Source organism: Grampus griseus, assembly GCF_964374135.1.
Source record: "Grampus griseus genome assembly, chromosome: 2".
Taxonomy (NCBI): domain Eukaryota; kingdom Metazoa; phylum Chordata; class Mammalia; order Artiodactyla; family Delphinidae; genus Grampus; species Grampus griseus.
The window spans coordinates 152,308,794-152,329,068 of NC_139018.1; the positions used below are offsets into that span (position 1 = coordinate 152,308,794).

General features: G+C 43.4%; 1 protein-coding gene across 3 annotated transcripts in view; it reads right to left on the reverse strand.

The window, feature by feature from the left end:
• Positions 1-20,275, reverse strand: part of PRKCQ (protein kinase C theta) — a 159,321-nt gene that overhangs the window by 126,811 nt on the left and 12,235 nt on the right. Inside the window, exon 1 of one of the 3 annotated variants that reach the window (XM_082649706.1) lies at positions 16,449-16,545. The exons of the other annotated variants lie outside the window; for them this stretch is intronic. The gene's annotated coding sequence lies outside the window, so the exon portion shown is untranslated. Of the gene's footprint in view, positions 1-16,448; positions 16,546-20,275 lie in introns of those variants that run through there. 3 annotated transcript variants of the gene reach the window in all.

Genomic DNA, 20,275 nt, shown 5'->3' on the forward strand with positions numbered 1-20,275 from the left:
GAAAAAAAATGGTTCTGTAGTGCAAACTAATTTTGTAGCAAAATCTGATGTGGGCTATTTATGGTCTATTTAATCCCACTGAACATAACTGTTAATACCTTACCCCCCAATGCATAGCTTACTAGGAATATTTTGTACTATACAGTGTATAACTTTATTACCTTTATAAAATATGAATTATAAAATAGATTTGGCTATAATAGTTTGGATAAGGGACCTATACAGTCTTTATGGAAGAAAATATGTATTAAATGACTTTAAAATAATAAGGCAAGTATATGAAGGTATATAAACAAGAATGCCCACTGCAGCACTGGTTAATAATAGCAAAATTGGAAACAGCCTCAATGTCCCCAAATAAGGTATTATTTAAATATATTATGACATATAACTACAGTGGAGTATTTTACAACCAGCAGATTATTATTCACTCAATTTACAGGATACAGTTAAAAAGAGATACTAACCATAGTGTATATAATAGGCGCTCATTTAAAAAGATAAATTTACATGCATAAATTTTAATGGGAAAAACTTTGGATCAAAAGTGCTATCTCTGGATGGATTGGATTTTAGGCGATTCTATTTTATTAAAAATTTTTTTATTATTTATTTCTATTTTTTATTTATTTTTGGCTGCGTTGGGTCTTCGTTGCTGCACATGGGCTTCCTCTAGTTGCGGTGAGCGGGGCTACTCTTCTTGCGGTGCGCGGGCTTCTCATTGCGGTGGCTTCTCTTGTTGCGGAGCATGGGCTCTAGGCACGCGGGCTTCAGTAGTTGTGGCACATGGGCTTCAGTTGTTGTGGCTCATGGGCTCTAGAGTACAGGCTCCGTAGTTGTTGTGCACAGGCTTATTTACTCCACAGCATGTGGGATCTTCCCGGACCAGGGCTCGAACACATGTCCCCTGCATTGGCAGGCGGATTCTTAACCACTGCACTACCAGGGAAGCCCTTAGGTGATTTTAAATGGTTATTTTTTCAGAGGTTTACAATACTAATTTTTTAAAAAATGATCCTAGGTAACAAAAAGGAGAAAATGCTTTTCCTATATCAATTCATTTTTCACACCTAACAGTTTTGGGCAGTAGGATGGACAGTTCCCATTATAGTGAAAGGAGAAATGGATGCCTGCAGCAGTGGGGACTTTTTTCAAGGCTATAGAACTTGTAAGTGACACAGCCTAAGGCTCCTGATTCCAAATCTAGTCCCTTTCTACTGCAAGGTCACTGGGCACCAGGCCCCAGGGTACCACCTAGCACACATTCAGATGCCTTGCTCTGATAACATTTGGTAATTTAACAAGTCACTCTTAATATCAATTCCTGGGAGATTAGTATGTGGAAAGTACTGGGGGGGCGCGGTTCTTAGACATCGAACCCACAGTTCTTGATTTCAAGAATCCTCCAATCCTTGTCATAGGAGATTCCGATTTAGGAAACAGCAGCGGTCCACAACTTCACTAATAGGTAGTTTAGATCAGAGCATATTTTTTTTCCCATAGAAATGTTACCCATGATGTTGAATCGACATATGCACATTTGGAGAAGAACTGAATGGTACTATGAAACCACCTACAATGGATTTATAATAGATTTACTAGGAACTGCTTCCCAAAGTCCCATTTGGGACACACCCTGGGAGAGTAGAGTCAGAAATTCCTCTTCCTATGGAGTCGTGGGATCAGATCAGGTCCTCCACCAGCTCCAGGTCATGCGAGGGGCTTCCACGGCCAAGGGTAGTGGGAAGTAAGGGCCTGGGGGAAAGGGCTCTGGGGAGGGAGGCAGGAGTGGGGGAGATACGCCCACCGGTGATGCTGAGCATGGAGTGCAGAGGTGAAGCAGGAAAAGGTGACAGAGGGCAACAGAGACTGGGGTGGGTGGGGCAGTGGAGAGACAGGTGTGGCTGGAGAGTGATGCCAGGGAAGGTGAACCAGGAGAGCAAGGAGGATGAGGGGGAGAAGAAGAAGCGTGCAGCTGGTGGTCTCCAACAGAGGGCATCTGAAGGTCGCGGCAGCCTATGGCAGACACCTCACCACTGGCACAATTTCCTGCAGGAGGGTGTGGCCAATGGCCGGTGAGCCCAGCTGATGAGTAACCTCCAGGTTGGGCCCACCTGCCTCCTGCTACCGGCTAGAACTTGGAGGTGGTGGTGGCACTGAATCACCTTGCCGATGCCCTGGACCACCTGAGCCTGGATGTGCAGGCAGAAGAGGACTGGAGGCCAGTGACCGCAGCCGAACACATAGACTAACGGGTACCACACTTCACAAGACTAGTAAGAAACAAATAAGAATATAACTGATGAAGTTTTCTGAATGATAGAAGGACTGTCCTAATAACAAAACAGAATTTTTTATTCTACTCTAAAAAGTCTTCCTCCTCCCGTCCCCCTTCTTCCGGCCCCTGCCCCTGCCCCCCAGACTGAGCAGCCAATTCTCCCTGTCCTGTTCACAGGAAGAAAGAAAAAAGAGGATGTGACAATGGGGCATCTGGTGTCAATGTCCTGCTCTCATCCCGCATCTGACAGCACAAAACAAACCCGAACCATCTTCTGAACACAGGTATTTTCCTGAGGTTTAAAAATCTGAAATTCAAATTTGTCCAGGTAGAAGCTCTGGGAGAGAAAGAGGCAGGAAACGTGCAGTGGCCCTAAGTCCCTCTGTCATGCTCTTGGGCTGCAAGAAGGAAAAGGCTGAACTCAGGCACCAGCTTGCCCTCCTTGAAACAAAACCTACAATATCTTGGAAAAATATGCCCGCTCCTAATTCTCAACATCTCCCAACCACTCCGAGGGGAGTGAGCCCTGGTCAGGCTGCTGCTGGAAAAAGCTTGTGATGCTTAAGAGACAGAGAGAAGCAGGGGCTGAAGTTTCTGGGCGTGGACCAGGGGATATGGGAGAAGAGGACCACGTGCTCTCCCTGGATCTTCACTGTGGACATTTGTGATTGGCTGGACGGAAGTGGGAGATCCCCTTTCTTACTTTTGTTTGTGTCTAAAAGTAACATTTCATCTTGTTCTAAAAAGAATGGAGAGCAATAAGCTATTCTGTTAGTCTTTGCCTCAGTTTACCTCTTAGGGAAATCAATGAGAAGAAGGAATAGCAAACTCTGACATTAATTAGAAGTCCTTTTTACATATGTTTCCTCCATTTTCATGCCATGGTCTTGTGACATATCCAAGGTGATACTCTCATCCATATTTTACAGGTAGGGAAACAGGCTCAGAGAGGTGAGGACATGAATCCAAGGTTGCACAGCTAATGGTGGTGGAGCGGGGACCGGACTCCAGTGCCACAGATACCAACCTGTGGGTTATCTGCTGTAACATTCTCTTCCTTTCTGGGGTCTGGAGTCTATTCTGAAAGCACGCAGAGCACTTTGATCTCCTGTACGGCAAGTTCTGTCCTGCAAGTAATTATTTTTAATTATGTCTGACTGGGTGAATTATACTGACATCTTTGTCAAGAACACTTTGGGTTCCCACTGAGTTCCTTGCAGCTATTCTTTACTGCAGAGACGAGATGATGAAAAGGTACTATTCATCCCATGCTTCTCTAGGGCTCTCAAAAGACACTTGTACCCCAGTTGCTCCCAACAATGAAGCTACACTTCTTGTCTTTGCAAACTTGGGTCAGGGAAGGGCTGGAGGAACACTGCCTTTTTCTGGTTCCTCATCCACAGTGCCACCCTGCCCCACATTTCCTCCTCTGGGACTGCTGCAGTTCAGGGCTTCCTCCCTGGTGATGGAACAGGAATAAAAGCCAAGTGATGGTCTCCAGGCAAAGAGGAAAGATGAAGAGGAAGGAGTGGGGGTGGTTTCTTCCCTGTACCATCTCTCACACATCATCTCCAGGAGCAAAGAGAATGGAACCATGGCTCCCACCAGGATCTACCTCCAGTTCCTGCCTGAAACGCCCTTCATCTTGCTCACCTGCTTAGACTCTGAAGCAAGAGTTGCTTCTCTAGGGTGTAGGTCCACTGCACTATGCTCTGGGGCTGCCATGACTGGGGCCTGGGGATGGTTGACTCTGGGGCAGCAGAAGATGGATATGCACATCTAGCCCGACCTGTCTCCACTGATTCCAGGTATTTCCTTGCTGGGCTTTCGGTAAATTAAGGAAGCCAGGCTGGTTCTGATCGGAGGTAGAAAGCATTCTAACAGGAATGACCTCTCAGCAGAGAGAGAAGAAACATCTTATAAAAGCTGCTCCACTGGGAAACGTTAAACAAAGTTCTGGGTTTCCAGTCTACAGTTGGCAGGACTGGGTTTGAAGGAAACATGGAATGGCTCTACAGAACCAAAGCTCCCCTCACTGGTTCCTTTTGCTTTCAGGAAATCTAGGCAGCACTAAAGCAGCTAGGAATTTCCTTGCTTAGCAGTAATGCCACGGTGATGTCACCAAGGTGACACAGGTCCGGCATTACAGTTCTCTCCCCACAACTCTGGAGAGGCTGAGTTGGAGTCAGACTAAACCTCCTAGTTGAGGTTCTAGGCTGCCAACTTTTAACTCTATTTCCAAATGACTTGAAAAGGAAGTACTTTCAGATTATTTTTAGTGATTGAAAGTGACGTGGCTAAGTATCAAGTTATGGTTCTCTAGGACTGGGGAAGAAATATTAGTGAATTTAATCATGAGAGCCCCAGTCTCCTTTCTGTTGATCCAAATTATTTTGTCTTGCTATAACTTCAGGGCTCATCGGTGAATGAAAGTAACATATGTTAGAACTTAGAGGAAGTTGCGTTTTCTAAAATTACATATATTGATCCTTTGTCCATTTGGCCTGACTTCTAAGCCGTCACTAAGGTCATTTATTTCTATAAATACTGATGACTAGGATAGACGACTTCTATGACCCGCCACTAAAGACGCCTCTTTCTCGAATACGAAATGAATTGTTGTTCCCTAGGTGTTTTTCATATTTTTAACAGGAGTGTTATGAGACATCCTATTAAATGTCTTACTGACATAAAAATGTTCTCTCAACTTTTCTAGTATTTCACCCATGTGGTAACTCTATAAAAATGGAATTAGGTGAGTTTGGCACAAAGCCTAGGAAGTTTATGCTGTCCTTCTGATTACCAATTTTTTTTTTTAACAACTAAACAGAAAATGTCCTGCTCTATTACAAGCCTATTTCTCTCTTTTAAGTGAAGATGAGAAATTGCTAGTTAGGACTCTTTTTTCAATGATCCCTCTTATATTGATCGACATATTAAAATCACCTTCAAGCCTTGTCTCTTCCATGTGAAGTAACAGCTTCTCTTCATTCTTTCCCCCAAAAGTATTTATATTCAAATTTCAAATGCTTCTCGCCTTGCTCTTTAAAGAGTCTCTGATTTCTATATGAAATGCTGAACTCAAGGGCATTTCTGTACAATGAAGTTTAAGTTCCAGGGAAGAAACTACATCTTTTCAACGTGTTCCTGACTCCCCATCAGAGACAGGAGCTGGGACCATGCAAGGGGACCACAGCTCTAACTGTGGCCAGCTCTTGGGTTCTCACTAAGAATGAAAAGGCCAGGGCAAAGCTCGATGGGGTAAACTTGGGGAAATCTCTTCCACTCTGTGGGTCTCAGCTTCTTTGTCTATAAAATGAGGGAGCAGAGATTCAGCTCTCTGGTCTGAGTCCCCAGCACGCCACAGGGCACGATGGCTTCCCGGCTTGCTTGCTGTGCTCACCACTTTGCTGAGGCGAATGCGTTTACAGGCAGAAACCTGCCGTCTGGAGAAATATCCTTGCATTCTGATATTATGGGAATAACAATAAATTATCTATTCAGTAATAACATTCATACAATGAATACTCATGGAGCATGGATGATAGGTACTTCATCCGCGAAATACTGGCATTTTAGTGGAAGCAATAAAACATGAATACAACAGCCCTGATAGACACCATGGGTATCGATAACCTGGCACCTCTAACTTCAGGGTTAACAGCTCTCACTCTAAGACAAAAGCAGCATTTGAGTGTAATTCAACAACAGGACTGTCTGGTGTACTGTCCTCCCCATTTTTAGACGTTCGATTGTAGCACATAAGAGCATATATGAGAAAGTTGCCATGTGAGCCAGCAATCCCACTCCTGGGCATATACCCAGACGCAACTAGACTTTGAAAAGATACGTGCACCACTATGTTCACAGCAGCACTGTTTACAATAGCCAAGATGTGGAAGCAACCTAAATGTCCATCAACAGATGAATGGATAAAGAAGATGTGGTACATAGATGCATACGTGGAATATTACTCCGCCATTAAAAGAATGAAATAATGCCATTTGCAGCAACACAAACCTAGAGATTATCATACTAAGTGAAGTAAGTCAGAAAGAGAAAGACGAATACCATATGATATCACTTATATGTGGAATCTAAACTACAATACAAATCAACATATCTACAAAACAAAAACGGACTCCCAGCTATAGAGAACAGACTGTGGTTCCCAAGGGGGAGGACAGGTAGAGGAGGGAAGGAATAGGAGTTTGGGAGGCAAACTATTGTATACAGGATGGATAAACAGCAAGGTCCTACTATATAGCACAGGGAACTATATTCAATATCCAGTGACCAACCATAATGGAAAAGAATATGAAAAAGAATGTATATATGTATATATATGTGTGTATATATATGCATAACTGAGTCGCTTTGCTGTACAGAGGAAATTAACACATTGTAAATCAACTATATTTCAATAAAAATTTTTTTAAAAAGAGAAAGAAGATCAGCTTAACGTTGAAGCATTTGATGTTACAAGGTCACCTGCCTGCTTTGTGCTTCAAAGTGCTTATCTAAAAAGAATGGAGGTAATAAAGGCTACGCTACCTACATCATAGCTTCCTTAGGTATTCCTAGGAATACACTGGAAAAATGTGTAACCCACAGGTGTGAGGTATTCAAAGTCAAGTTCACATTCTTTTCATTGTTTTTGCCAAGTACAATAAAATAAAACTTTAAGGTTTCTTTCTTTTTTTTGCTTGGGTGCAGAAGGTCCCAAAGTTAGTGGGAAAACCCATAGCCAACATGTCCTTTCCCTACGTAGAGCTCCTTCTGCAAGGCTCTGAGAAAAGTCCCAGGTTAGGAAGTCAGCTCTTCTCCCCGGGAGAGCACAGCCCTTTAAATGCCGGGCAGGGGGGCAGCCAGCTCCTGCCACAGTCCTTTGAAAGCTCTTCCTTCAATAGAGCGGTGCCCGGGTTTCTGTGTGCTCGGTAATTGGTGTGCACACATCCTGCTGTGTTTAGTTTTAAAAAGAAAAGAGGAAAAAGTCACACGGGTGGAGCCCAGGCATCCAGAACTGCTGCCAGCCTGGCGTGCGCTTCCCTGCTCTGCTTTCTTTCTATCCCCAAACGGAGGAGTAAAACGACATGGGGAAGGGTGGTGCTGGGAAAAGGTGAGAGAGGAAGAAGTAAGAACCAGGTCTGTCGTGACTACACTCACCAAGTTTACTCTCAGAATAAGATGGCATGCATCATCTTAAAGGCAACAGCAACTCCTGTCACTCTTATCTGTTAGAGAGAAACTAACCGCTGTTTTGTGGTCACATAAGAAAAGCAAACACACACCTCCAGACACTTAAAACACTGTCATTGATGATGAAATAAACTCACTCCTAACGGAGAAGGTTTCTGACCAGGCCACCCTCTGGCCGGTGGGGCTGTTCTCCAGAGAAAACCACGCCTGTGTTGGAACGAAGACCAGCCTGGCCAAATCTGGGAAGCACCATACTCTCTCCTCTGATGGTCCTCCTGCCCTTTATTCTTTCTTTCTTTCTTTTTTTTTTTTTCTGTTTTGTTTTTGGAGTAGAGTTGACTTACAATGTTGTGTTAGTTTCAGGTGTAAAGCAAAGTGAATCAGTTATACATATATACAATCTTTCTTAGATTCTTGTCCAATATAGGTTATTACAGAGTATTGAGTAGAGTTCCCTATGCTATGCAGTAGGTCCTTATTAGTTATCTTCAAGGGCATCCTTCCTGGTTGAGACGACAGACCTTGTTTGTCTTATGCGTTGTGTAGGCAGCTGTCAAGACTGGAAGGCAGAGTGCCAATCCTCCCCATTATGGGAAGGGGAAAAGTCATCTCTAGTCCCATAATGCTAAGAGGGTTACCATGTTTTCAGGTGGTTTGCATGTAGCTTCAAAGCAAGTTTCCCTTAACTGAGTAAAATTGATTATACCATTTATTACTTTATCTTCCTACAGTGAACCAAACACCTCATTGATACAGTCTGTCCCTCATCCCTGACTAATTTGGGATGTGTGTAAAATTCCACAAGGAAGTGAGAGATTGAAATTTACCTTTGGGAAACATATTTTGGTGAATGTTTGCTATATGTCGAGACTATTTTAAGTCTTAAATGGGTGTGTTTAAGTGTGTGACAGATTTTTACAATGAAAATATGAGTTAGACATATTAGGATCAGTTACTATTGATTGAGCACCTACTGTGTGCTAGACTGAGTGCTTCACACTCATCTAAAAGAATGCCCACGGCAGCTCTGCAAGGTAGAAATCGTCATCCCTACTTTACAGATGAAGAAACTGGGCATAAAGGTTAAACAACTCACACAAGGATTTGCAGCTAAAAAGGAAAAGAGCCATGATTCAGCATCTGAGTGCCCTTCCCACTATACCAGGCGGCCAGAGTTTCTAGCTTTAAAGGTGAATGCCCTCAGACAACCTATTTTTAACTTTTTTTTTTTTTTTTGCGGTACGCGGGCCGCTCACTGTTGCGGCCTCTCCCGTCATGGACCGGGCGCGCAGGCTCAGCGGCCATGGCTCACGGGCCCAGCCGCTCCGCGACATGTGGGATCTTCCCGGACCGGGGCACCAACCCGTGTCCCCTGCATCGGCAGGCGGACTCTCAACCACTGCGCCACCAGGGAAGCCCTATTTTTAACTATTTAAATTATTTTACATACCCCCCAATTAATCAAATGTAATTAAAACTATTTATTCTGACATTTCACTACTTCACATTTCCCTTTCGATTCGAAGTACAAAGGAGTCACAATGTATATCTTGGAAGAAACGCAAGGCAGCAAATGTCAGTATCAGATTAATTTCTATTTTTATCATCATGTGCAGGACAGATCTAAAGATCTGAGGCACCCGCCTCACCCATGGCCAGAGCACCCAGCACCGCGTATCTGTCTCCAAAGCACCTGTGCCAACTTGCTAACCTGCTCTGTCCTTCAGGAAGGCCCTTTGTAACCGTTAAGGATGAGATCCTGGGAAAAAAACGAATATATTTGTTTGCATAATACTGTGTTTCACCTTTTATTTTTAGACAGACTCCCAAGTCTGCAAGTCCTACAAATTATTTTGCTCTCTGGGTTCAGTGTCGCATAAAGAATGCATTCGTGGGCTTCCCTGGTGGCGCAGTGGTTGAGAGTCCGCCTGCCGATGCAGGGGACACGGGGTCCTGCCACGGTCCGGGAAGATCCCACGTGCCGCGGAGCGGTTGGGCCCGTGAGCCACGGCCGCTGAGCCTGCGCGTCCGGAGCCTGTGCTCCGCAACGGGAGAGGCCACAACAGTGAGAGGCCCGCGTACCACAAAAAAAAAAAGAATGCATTCGTTTATTTTCCAATCAATCATGGGGTTGGCCTCCCTGAACTATGTTGTGTTTGTTTCTAAAACATGCAGAAGCCTATTCTGTAACACACATGACACGTTTACTTTCAGAAAATTGGGAGAGTTATATTATTTCAGGTGCCTAATAAAATATTCACAAACTTTTACCATTTATCTAATTTCTCTTGAGACAATAAAATAAATAGACATTTTCTATGTAATAAACTTATACTCATGGCTTTCTCAGTCTAGATAGGCAAGATTCTTTTAAGAAAATGAAGGATTTCAAAAAACTTTGAGTTTTCTCCCTGAGTATACTTCTATTATGAATTGGGGGTAGAGTCATTAATTCATATTAAAGAAAAAAGAAATTCTCAGAACAGACAATTTATGTATTAAGTTACCCTTTGGGGAGAGCTTCAGAGAGAGAGAGGTTTGGAGAAAAGAGTGGGGGGAAAATAATCTGAAAGGAGTTAAACTGTCATAGTTGCAGTTTTGAGTTTAATTCCTGCATCTATTTGACATCTATTCCAGAAAATTGGTGGATGGCTGGATGTTTCCACGGAAATCAACCCCACTCAATGTTCTTCTTCAGATTTGCCTTTTTAATGACCCAATCATACTGTCAACTTAAGTACCAATTTGCCCATCTAATCATGCAATGACCACAGAATACACTGGTAACAGCAAGGAGTGACAGTATAATTAACTCCACACTGATTTAACTTTTATTGATTCAGGCAAAGGAGGATACAAATTAAGATAACTGGAAACTGGGTCCTGACTTGTGATTTGATGCTTTCAGCTTGTCCTCAACACCTGCATTTATCAGACAACTGTTCAACATTCTCTCCTACGTAAGAGAGATCCAATCCCACAAACGTATTACATCAGCTTTGTTTTCCTGAGTGACAGGTCTGCTATTATTTTCCTCACGTTATTGATGTATAGGTGGCGGGGGCTGTGGGGAGAGCAGCAGGAAAGGGTGAGACAATCACTATTACAATGCTGGGGGCAGATCTCTAACTTACTATGTAAGGAGATTCTCTAATTCAAGCAAACATGATAATCATTACTGCGCTATCACTCATGTGTCACACAAGGAACTAGGGAAATGAAAAAGGCATATTTCTTGTACCTGGTTCTCAATGAAATTTATAATTTAGCAAGGGGAGACTTTCCTGGTGGCAGAGTGGTTAAGAGTCCACCTGCCAACGCAGGGGACATGGGTTCAATCCCTGGTCCAGGAGGATCCCGTGTGCCACGGAGCAACTAAGCCCACAACTACTGAGCCTGCGAGCCACAGTTACTGAGCCTGCGTGCTGCAACTACTGAAGCCCGCATGCCTAGAGCCCGTGCTTTGCCACAAGAGAAGCCACCGCAATTAGAAGCCTGTGCACCGCAATGAAGAGTAGTCCCCACTCGCCGCAACTAGAGAAAGCCCGCGTGCAGCAACGAAGACCCAAAGCAGCCAAAGATAAAAAAGATTAAATTTTAAAAAAAAATTAGCAAAGGAAGAGAAGGAAACAAACATATATCATGGGCCGAAGCACTGTGCGAGGCACTGGCCATCATTTCTCATGTTCTCGTTAAATCCTCACATCAACCTTTGAAGAATGGGCTACTGATCCCATTTTACAGAGGAGACAACTCAAGTCTAAAAAGATTAAAGTAGAGTATTATTCAACCCCATGTTATAGCATACGTCAGAATATCCTTCCTTTTTTATTGGAGCATTGCCTTCCTTTTTAAGGCTGACTAATCCTCCATTTTTTGTACATGCCACGTTACATTTATCCATTCATCCGTCAGTAGATATTTGGGTTGTTTCCACCTATTGGCTATTGTGAATAACGCTGCTATGAACACGGGTGTGCAAATACCTTTTTGAGATGCTGCTTTCAATTCTTTTGGATGAATACCCACAAGGGGGACTACTGGATTGTACAGTAACTCTATTAATTTTTGTGAGGACCTGCCATATTGTTTTCCATAGTGGCTGTACCATTTTGCATTCCCAACAGTGTAGAAGGGTTCCAGTTTCGCCACATCCTCACCAAAACGTGTTAGTTTTTTTGATAGCGGCCATCCTAATGGGTGTGAGGTGATATCTCATTGTGGTATTAATTTGCAATGATGCTGAGCATCTTTTCACATACTCCTTGGCCATTTGTGTATCATCCTTGGAAAAATGTCTACTCAAGTCCTTTGTCCATTTTTTAAGTTGGACTCTTTTTTGTTGTTGAGTTGTATATAGCTATTAGTTTTTAAATTGTATTATAAAACATTTCAGGCATACAAAATATAAAAAATAACTTGATGAATACCTTATACCTAGAATCCAACCTAAAATAGAAAATCTAACTGATATATCTGAAGTTTCCAATGCCCTTCTCTGGATTGAATTCCCTTTCATACTTTCACTACCCACCAAGAGAACTACCATCCAGACTCCGGAATTTATTATTTCCACCATTTTTTATACATGTAACAAATATCTGTATATCTATATCTATTCTAATATAGCATATTTTACTGGCTTTAAAACTCAATTGTTGTTTATAATATTCTTCTGCAGCTCCATTTATCAGGTTTGTGAGATACATTCTTCTTGATACATGTAATCTCAATTTATTCATTTTCATTGCTCTATAGCTGTAGCTCTCAAATTTTTGGTCTTAGGACTCCTTTACCTTCTTAAAAATCACTGAGGATGCCGAAGAGGTTTAAGTGGATTAATCAATATTTGTTATATCAGAAAATAACAATGAGAAGATTTTTAAACACATATATTAATTTTAGATAATAAAAACCCATTACCTATCACATGTTAGCATAAGCAACATATTTTACGATTAAATAATATTTTTCAATGCAAAAAAGCAATGAGAAAAGTGGCACTGTTTTACATTTTTGCAAGTCTTTTTAATGTCTGGCTTAATAGAAGACATTTGGCCTCTTACACCTGTTTCTGCATTTAGTCTATTGACACCTGTTTCTGCGTTTAGTCTGTTGCTATCGTAACACACAGCCTCTGGAAAACTCAGAGTATGAGACTGAAAATGTGAAAAAGGTCTTAGTCATGCTGTGAAATGAGTTTTGACCTGGGAACACCCTCAAAGTCTACAGGATCTCCAGGGGTCTCTGGACCATACTTGGAGAATCATTGCTCCTTAGAATTTCATTGAAATAAATATATTACAATTTCTTTATCCGTTCTTCTGTCAATGCTTTTTTTTTTTGCTTTTATTAATCATACAATTATGAACATTCTTGCAGATATCTCCTCGGGTGCATGTTTCTACAGAATATGGGCAAAGTAGTGAACTACAGGGTTCTGGTGTATACACATCTTCAACTACAGTAGTTATTGTCAAACTGTTCTCTAAAATTCAAAATCTGTAAATGTGTCACTAGTCTCCAACACCTAAAACTTTAATCAAGGTTATCTCTGGGAGGCAGGAAATGTGAGGATAATTTTTTACAACTTGAAATATAACTAATAGTATGGAATTGTATCTTATATCTGGAGGAAGGCCTCCAGAACAAAAAGGTGCTTGTTAGCAACAGAAATAGCAAAAACAAAAAAAAAACCAGCCTCAAAAACAAACTCTGGCAGAGCTCATTCAAGTAATTCTAGGGAAGAAACACACCCATCTTTCTCTCCATCCTTTTCAACGCCCAATTCAACCATCGGTTGTTGAATTCAGCTGTGTGACCTTAGGCCAAGTTATATCACCTCCCTGGGTCCAATGTCCTCATGTGTGAAATGGTGATATTTCATGATTCTATGGATTAAAACACATTAACTTCAAGAAGATGATAGTGTCCCTGGGATACATGACTCACACACAAAGCAACAAAGGCCAGTAGGTGAAGTCCACACAGATTTCTGAAGACAGAAAACTCCACAGTGGCAGCTTTAGGAGAGAAATGGGGCTCAGAGCTGGGAATTAAAGGGCTGGAACTGGAATGAGGGGAGGTAAGATTGGAGTAGGCACGCATATGAAAACAGTTCCCCTTTATGACAGCTTGCTCAGTGATATTTAGAGGCGGTGGCTAGATTCAGGGCCCGGGGAAATGCTGTGGCTGATGACACTTCTCTAGAGAGCCCTAAATTTAGAAGGAACCTGGTAAGGCCACGCCCACGCTGTGACTTGGCTTCTCCTGCAGATATGGCTCCGCCTCCCCTCCTCCACCAGCAAGCTTCCCTTCTCCACCTTCCATCAGCGGCTCTACCCTCTGCCCTTTGGCTTCTGCCGCCTACCACTCTGCTGACCTTGCTCTCCCTAAGGGCACCAGTGATGTCAATTTCCAGATCCACCAGCTCATCCTGGGTCTTCTTCCGCGATATTGAACAACACTGCTGACTCCCCTCCTTCCCTCCTTCTGTCTTTCCACCTCTTCAGGCTACTCTATTGGTTCAACTTCCTTTACCTAAACTTCTGAAATATGTCCAGGTTTTGACTTGACTCCTTTCTGGCTTATCTCACCCACGTTGCTGGCTTCACTGATTCTCTACTTAGTGGTAACTTCGAAAAGGACATTTCTTCTTAAACTACACTTGCACGCCCTTCAGTCCTATACTTTTAACTACAAACTGGACACCTCCACCAGCTCAAGCACAGACAAAATAAATACTAATTCTACCTTTTCTTCAATGCCCAAGACTCTCCTCTCTCTCCTCTCTTGATCAATGGAATTACCATCCACTGAATCGTCCAACCTGGAAATACTGGAATTAACTGTGAGTACTCTTCTTTTCATCTCTTACATCCAACTGTGCAACAAGACCTACCAATTTTATCTGGTTATTTCTTTTGTATTTGATCCTTACTCTTTAATCTTTTAGCTTGAGAACTTCAGCCGTTTTCCTTAGATTATTACAATAGATTCCTAATTAGTACCAACCCCTTGTCTTTGCATGCTGTCTGTTCCTCCTCCATCTTAGCCATAAGATCTGCCTTTCCAAATCTCTTCCACGTTGAGAATCATGGAACACCTTCTCTTTGCCTAAAGTATAAAGTCCAGACCCAAAAGCCACACGATTTCTTCATTATGGACAAACTTCCAAACTTTAAGGAAATTCAACTTGGGCTAAAGATATCGATTAAACAAGACATTTAAAAGTATTTTGGTTTCTTAAAAATGTGTTCTTCTAAATAGTTCTGAATGTTTCAAAGAACCTTCAGCAAAGCAAATCTTCCCTCACACAACTAGTAAGATGGAAACAGACATATAATGTGAGTTAAAAAAAAAAAGCTTAGTAGACACAGGGAGGGGATATATGCAGAAACCCACAGCTGATTTAATTTGCAAAACCACAGCTTTAGCTCAACTAAAGTAAAGATGACTTAGATAAAATACAACCAGAAAACTGAGATAAAAGATATGGGGTAAATAAGTTAAGCTGATGATTTAGCAAGCAAATGTCATGGATGTACAGCATGAAAGTCTGAGAAAGCGCTTTGGACAAGAAAGCTGATGGACTGACTCCAGGGAGCCCCTGGGAGCATGAAGTTCCTAGGGGACTCCCTGCCTGCTGGAAGAGCATCATTTCCTGGACCACGTCCCTTCCCTTGTGAGGATACGGTCACTTAGTTTCAGGAGGAGAAAGAAGATTGTTTAGGTTAGAGTTGAATTTTGAGATTGGCGTGGGAGACCACTGGTATTTATTAAGGCGTTTTTGGAGCCAGAGTTATATAGTGGAAGTCCCGAGGGCTTCAGTGTGGTCTTGACTCCACCACCAACCAGCTGCGACACCCTGAATATCTCATCTGAGCCCCATTTCCTCGCCTTTAAAATGAGAGGTCTAGAAAGAAAAACTCATATTTGTACTTGCTAAAATTCTACACTTATTTTTACCTCAATATTATGAAGATCAGAAAATGCTAAGAGACAGTGTTTATCCTTAGGATGAAACAACAGGGGAAAGACTGTTTAAAATTGACTAGTGGTATTCCTTCTTCAGTAAACTATTTAGACAGTACCAAGTGCATTCTCAAGCACCGCGAGGCATGTTTCCTCCGATGTGGCATGTGTGGAGGTTAAAAGGAGGAAAGGGAGTGACAGCTTGGGGGCCTGGGCTGCAGGGGTGGGAAGTAATTAGATAGCCCTTTAGTTTCCTTCTACTCATTTGCCCACCTGCTGAAACTGCAGCAAGAAGCAATGAAAAGTTGTGCATTTTTTTTTAAAGGTACAGCCCCTCAGTACTCATCAGAATCGGAATAGTCAGATTCCATATATCTATTTAGACAACAAATACAACGACCACCTACGAAGTCCCAGGCATTTACCAGTAAAGAAACCCAGTGGTGACAAAGGAGCCAGTGATGACAAAGGGCCTCACGGAGAAACAAAGACGACAAGGGTTATGTATCACTTGGGACCAGGGAGGGACAGAACATGCTTTTTCCGTATCTCCCGACGACTTGTCAGCACCCTTTTTTACTTTTTTTTTTTCTAACCATGATTTTATGGCACTGAGTGCGTATCAGATGCTTTTCCTGTCCCTCCCTCTCCATAGAAAGAAAGCACTTGGTAATCTAAGCACAGGCCAGGTTCCGGAAATTCGTCTCTTTAGTTCTTCACTCTCTTTACTGATTTCACAGCACTGCCAGGATCTAATTATCTTATTTACATCCTGTTTATTTATCTTACTCCTCCGTGAGGGCTGAGACCTTGGCCCTCTTTTCTCCGCTGTATTCCCAACACCTGCATCAATCGCTGATAACGATCAGTGAAGGGCTTGACCAATGAATACTTGTGGACTGAATAAATCCCCGCCTGCTCCATCTTGTAAGAGTTCCCGTTTTCTCTAAGTTACTGATTAAGCCACTCTAACGTGTGAAGGAAATCTCAGCAGTACTTGCATTTTTAAGAGGATCTGTGTTTCTTAAACTTCTAGTTGGCAGAATTTCAGGTACTGGAATAAAGGGAAGTGAGGACTTTCAGGCGGTGTACTGGAGGGTATTTTGAGATCAGGTGGGAAGTAGCATTCCAAAGGCGGTCACCCTTTGATGTGCTGGGACGTCTGTTCCAAGAAAAAACAAATTCCTCTGTTTTGGTCACAGCTTTCTCCCTCCCTCTATGGCCAAACCCATAAATCCTCTAAAAGTGCTGGCTGGGGAGGGCTGCGCAGCAGGGGCCCACGGAGGTCAGAAGGATAAGGTTAAAACAGAAGCCACAGAAAGCACAGATACGCTATATTTCTACCCCCAAGACGGTGCATCGTGGGTGTTATGTGCCTCGGTGGCTACTATAATTTTCCTACTTACTCATTTTCAGGACTAATATTTATATTCAACCTCTGAAAATTGTCCATTTGCTCAAATATGAAATATCTATTATATTTCTAGTTGTTATTTTGCAAACCAACCAGAAAAATAATAAAGTACAGAGTTCTTAAAATTTTTTAAAATTATTCTTTGGAAAATATTGGCAAAAGAAATGTTTTCTTTTTTCTTCGGTACGCGGGCCTCCCACTGTTGTGGCCTCTCCCGTTGCGGAGCACAGGCTCCGGATGCGCAGGCTCAGCGGCTATGGCTCACGGGCCCAGCCGCTCCGCGGCATGTGGGATCTTCCCGGACCGGGGCACGAACCCGTGTCCCCTGCATCGGCAGGCGGACTCTCAACCACTGCGCCACCTGGGAAGCCCATGTTTTCTTGAATAAGGATATCACTTTCAACGTTTTGGGATCCTGTGCTTCAGGAACTTGTCAAATAACAACAATTAATAAGTAATAGACATAAAAGGGATCAGAAAATTAATTTGAATCTTACCAGTAATTTCATAGATATACTGACTAAAGAGCAAATTACAAAGTTACCTCAGGTATATACTGAGAAACAATTTAAGTATATCTCACAGCATAAGAATATGTCATTCTTCTCATTTCCAGAACTGCCTTATAAAGTCGAAGTTCAAACTTCAAAGTTATCACCAAAGAAGTTTAACCTGGCTGCATTTCGCACTCAGTTTTAATTAAACACACTTTCTTCTCAACAGCTCTTTGCAAATTACAGCAGTCAGTGTGTGTGTGTGTGTGTGTGTGTCTGTGTGTGTGTCTGTGTGTGTGTGTCTGTGTGTGTGTGTGTCTGTGTGTGTGTGTGTGTGCGCGCGCCCAGAGCTGATAGAATTTGCCATTTTAAAATGTGCCCCAAACCGTAATTGAGATATGAAGAGGGAAAGAAGTCTCAAAACTCATTTCTTAGAATTAATACCACTGTCAGGTAGTATTTTTAAAAAGTGAGTCCGTAGATACAGTATATTGCCACATTCAGCCTAAACCAAGTAGAGCATTAGGAACATGGACTACGGCGTCCAACTGCCTGCGTTCAAATCCCGGCTCTGCGGTTTAGCAGCTCGGCGACTCTGAACAAGCTGTTTAACTGGTTTCCTCGTCTGTAAAATGGGGACAATAACAGGACCCACCTCCAGTGAGTTAATAGATGTAAACGGATCGCAGCAGCTCCTGGATGCAGAAAAAGCTCAATCCAAGTTAGTTATAAGTATTAGTACTGAGTCTGATACACTCAACAGAGTCAAAGGAAAGATGGTCATATTTTCTTCCTCCACCATCTAGCAGAAAACATTTTCTCACGATGATTACTTCCTTTAGAGTTGTTTTGTCAAAAGGCGGCTCCTGCTCTTTCAAAGTGGGTCTTCCTCGCTGGGGATTAGCTACATCCTCCCTCCCCTGAGTCACACCACTTCCCCTGAACCTTGTCACCAGCGTCAAGTACAACAGTTTCACTTTGATGTTATTGAGTCAATTTGGCCCAGGAGGAAAGCTATTCAGACCAGCGAAATAAGCACCACCGTGGACTGAGGAGTGATGGTCCCACAGGTTTTCCCGGAAGCAGCAACTCTTCTTCCCTTTGCCCAACTTCTCTCCCGCCCTCTTGGTCGGGCAGTCACCTGTTGAGAAGGTGTGCAGTGGAGTGAGGCTGTGTTATTGTTTGGCATCGGGGTGCCCCGCCTTTTAACTGCACGTCCGGGATGCCCCGACAGGGTGCGGTTCCCGCATCTCTGTGGATGCACATGGCTGGGTCCGATGTCAGCCTTCTGTTTCTTCCTTCTTACCCATGACACTACGCTCTCACTGAATACTGTTTCAGCTCGTCTCTCGTCCTCTGTGCGTCTAGCGTGTTCCCTTTCTCTCTCTGCACGTTGGCGGTTCTGCATCCACCTTTGGTTCCGTCGCTCGGCTCACTCTTCACGGCTCTGACCTCCTCACACCGCCTTCTTCCTGTTTGGGGTTTTCTGGTCTTCCCTCCAGGCACCCCGCCACTCTACCCTGTGCGTAGACTATGCTGACTGTAATGCCTGAGCGCTTGCTCTGTGGGGGACAAGGCCAGGGCTGGAGAGAGAGACTCGGACCCCTGCCCTCAAGGAGCTCACGGTGTGGTCGGGGAGGAGGGGGTGTTATTACTGCTGCGGTGGCTTCCTCACAGGGCACTTCACCGGGGGAAGGATGCTTTCATACAGCAGGGGGTGGGGGAGCCTTTGCAGAGGCAGTGATGTCTGAGGGGCCAGCCAAGTGAGGATGCAATGGGAAGAGGTGCATCCCAAGCACATGGTCCCACGTGGAGCTGTGCTAACCAAGTGGCGGTTGAAGAACGACTGGTGCTCAGGGCCTGGTGAGAGCGAGGCTGAGAGGCAGGCAGGGGACAGATAGGGAAGGACCTGGCAAGCCATGTGAAGGGTCTGGATCTTATTTTGTAGGTGACACAGAGCAAGGCGGAGAACGGCAATCAGATTTTTGTTTTCGTCAGGTCCTTCTGTCAGAGTGAAGAGGCTCTATCTCAGAAAATAAACGTGAGGTCACTTTTATGAAACGTTATCCTATAACAGCCTAAATATTTGTGCTAGGCTGTGTTTCCACAGACGGCTGCAAGAGCATCTCCCATTCCAAAGCTCTTCTGCAATGCCACTTGGCCGGGCCCCTCCCTGTGATCTTGGCTGGCCTGGGATTTGCTTGGACCAGTAGAACTCCGTGACGCTCTGCGTCTTCTTAGTTTGGCCCTTAAGAGATGTGAGCCTTTGTGTGTTGGGAACACTCACTCTGAGAATCTAATTACCATGAAAGGAAGCCCAAGGTAGCCGCACAGAGAGAAAGAGAGGGAGCGGGATGTCCCAGTCTTCGAGCCATACCTACCCAGTGCCATATAATATATGAGTGGTCCCATCTCAGATCTGTGCACAACCTCACGAGAGACGCCAGGTGAATCCCCTCAGGCGCAGAACCAGCCCACATTCCTGAGCCACAGAATCATGAGCAAAGAAAACGGTGTTGTTTTAAGCCACTAAGTGTCAGGGAAGTTTGTTACACAGTGACTGATACCCAAAGCAGTAGTCTAGGTCAAATAAATAGGACACCACAGCCTTGACAAGTTCAGGACAATCGCATTGGTCCACCGTCAACATGCGCTAAGTCTGTACTTCACTTAATTACTTATCACCAACTCTTATTTCAAGCCTATGTCACACTTAACGGATGAGCGCTCAAGCTTTTACAAAAAATGGTTCTTAGAAAATGTAATCCTCTGATTCCATCTTGCAAAAAGGCTAAGAAAATGCAGTGTGTGGATTAAAATTCCCTGGAATTCAGTCTGAACTTTCCTAATGGTAGTTTTCAGACAAAGAGCCAAACAAACACGTGTCTCACTTTTTGGACCTGCAGAATGTCTGTT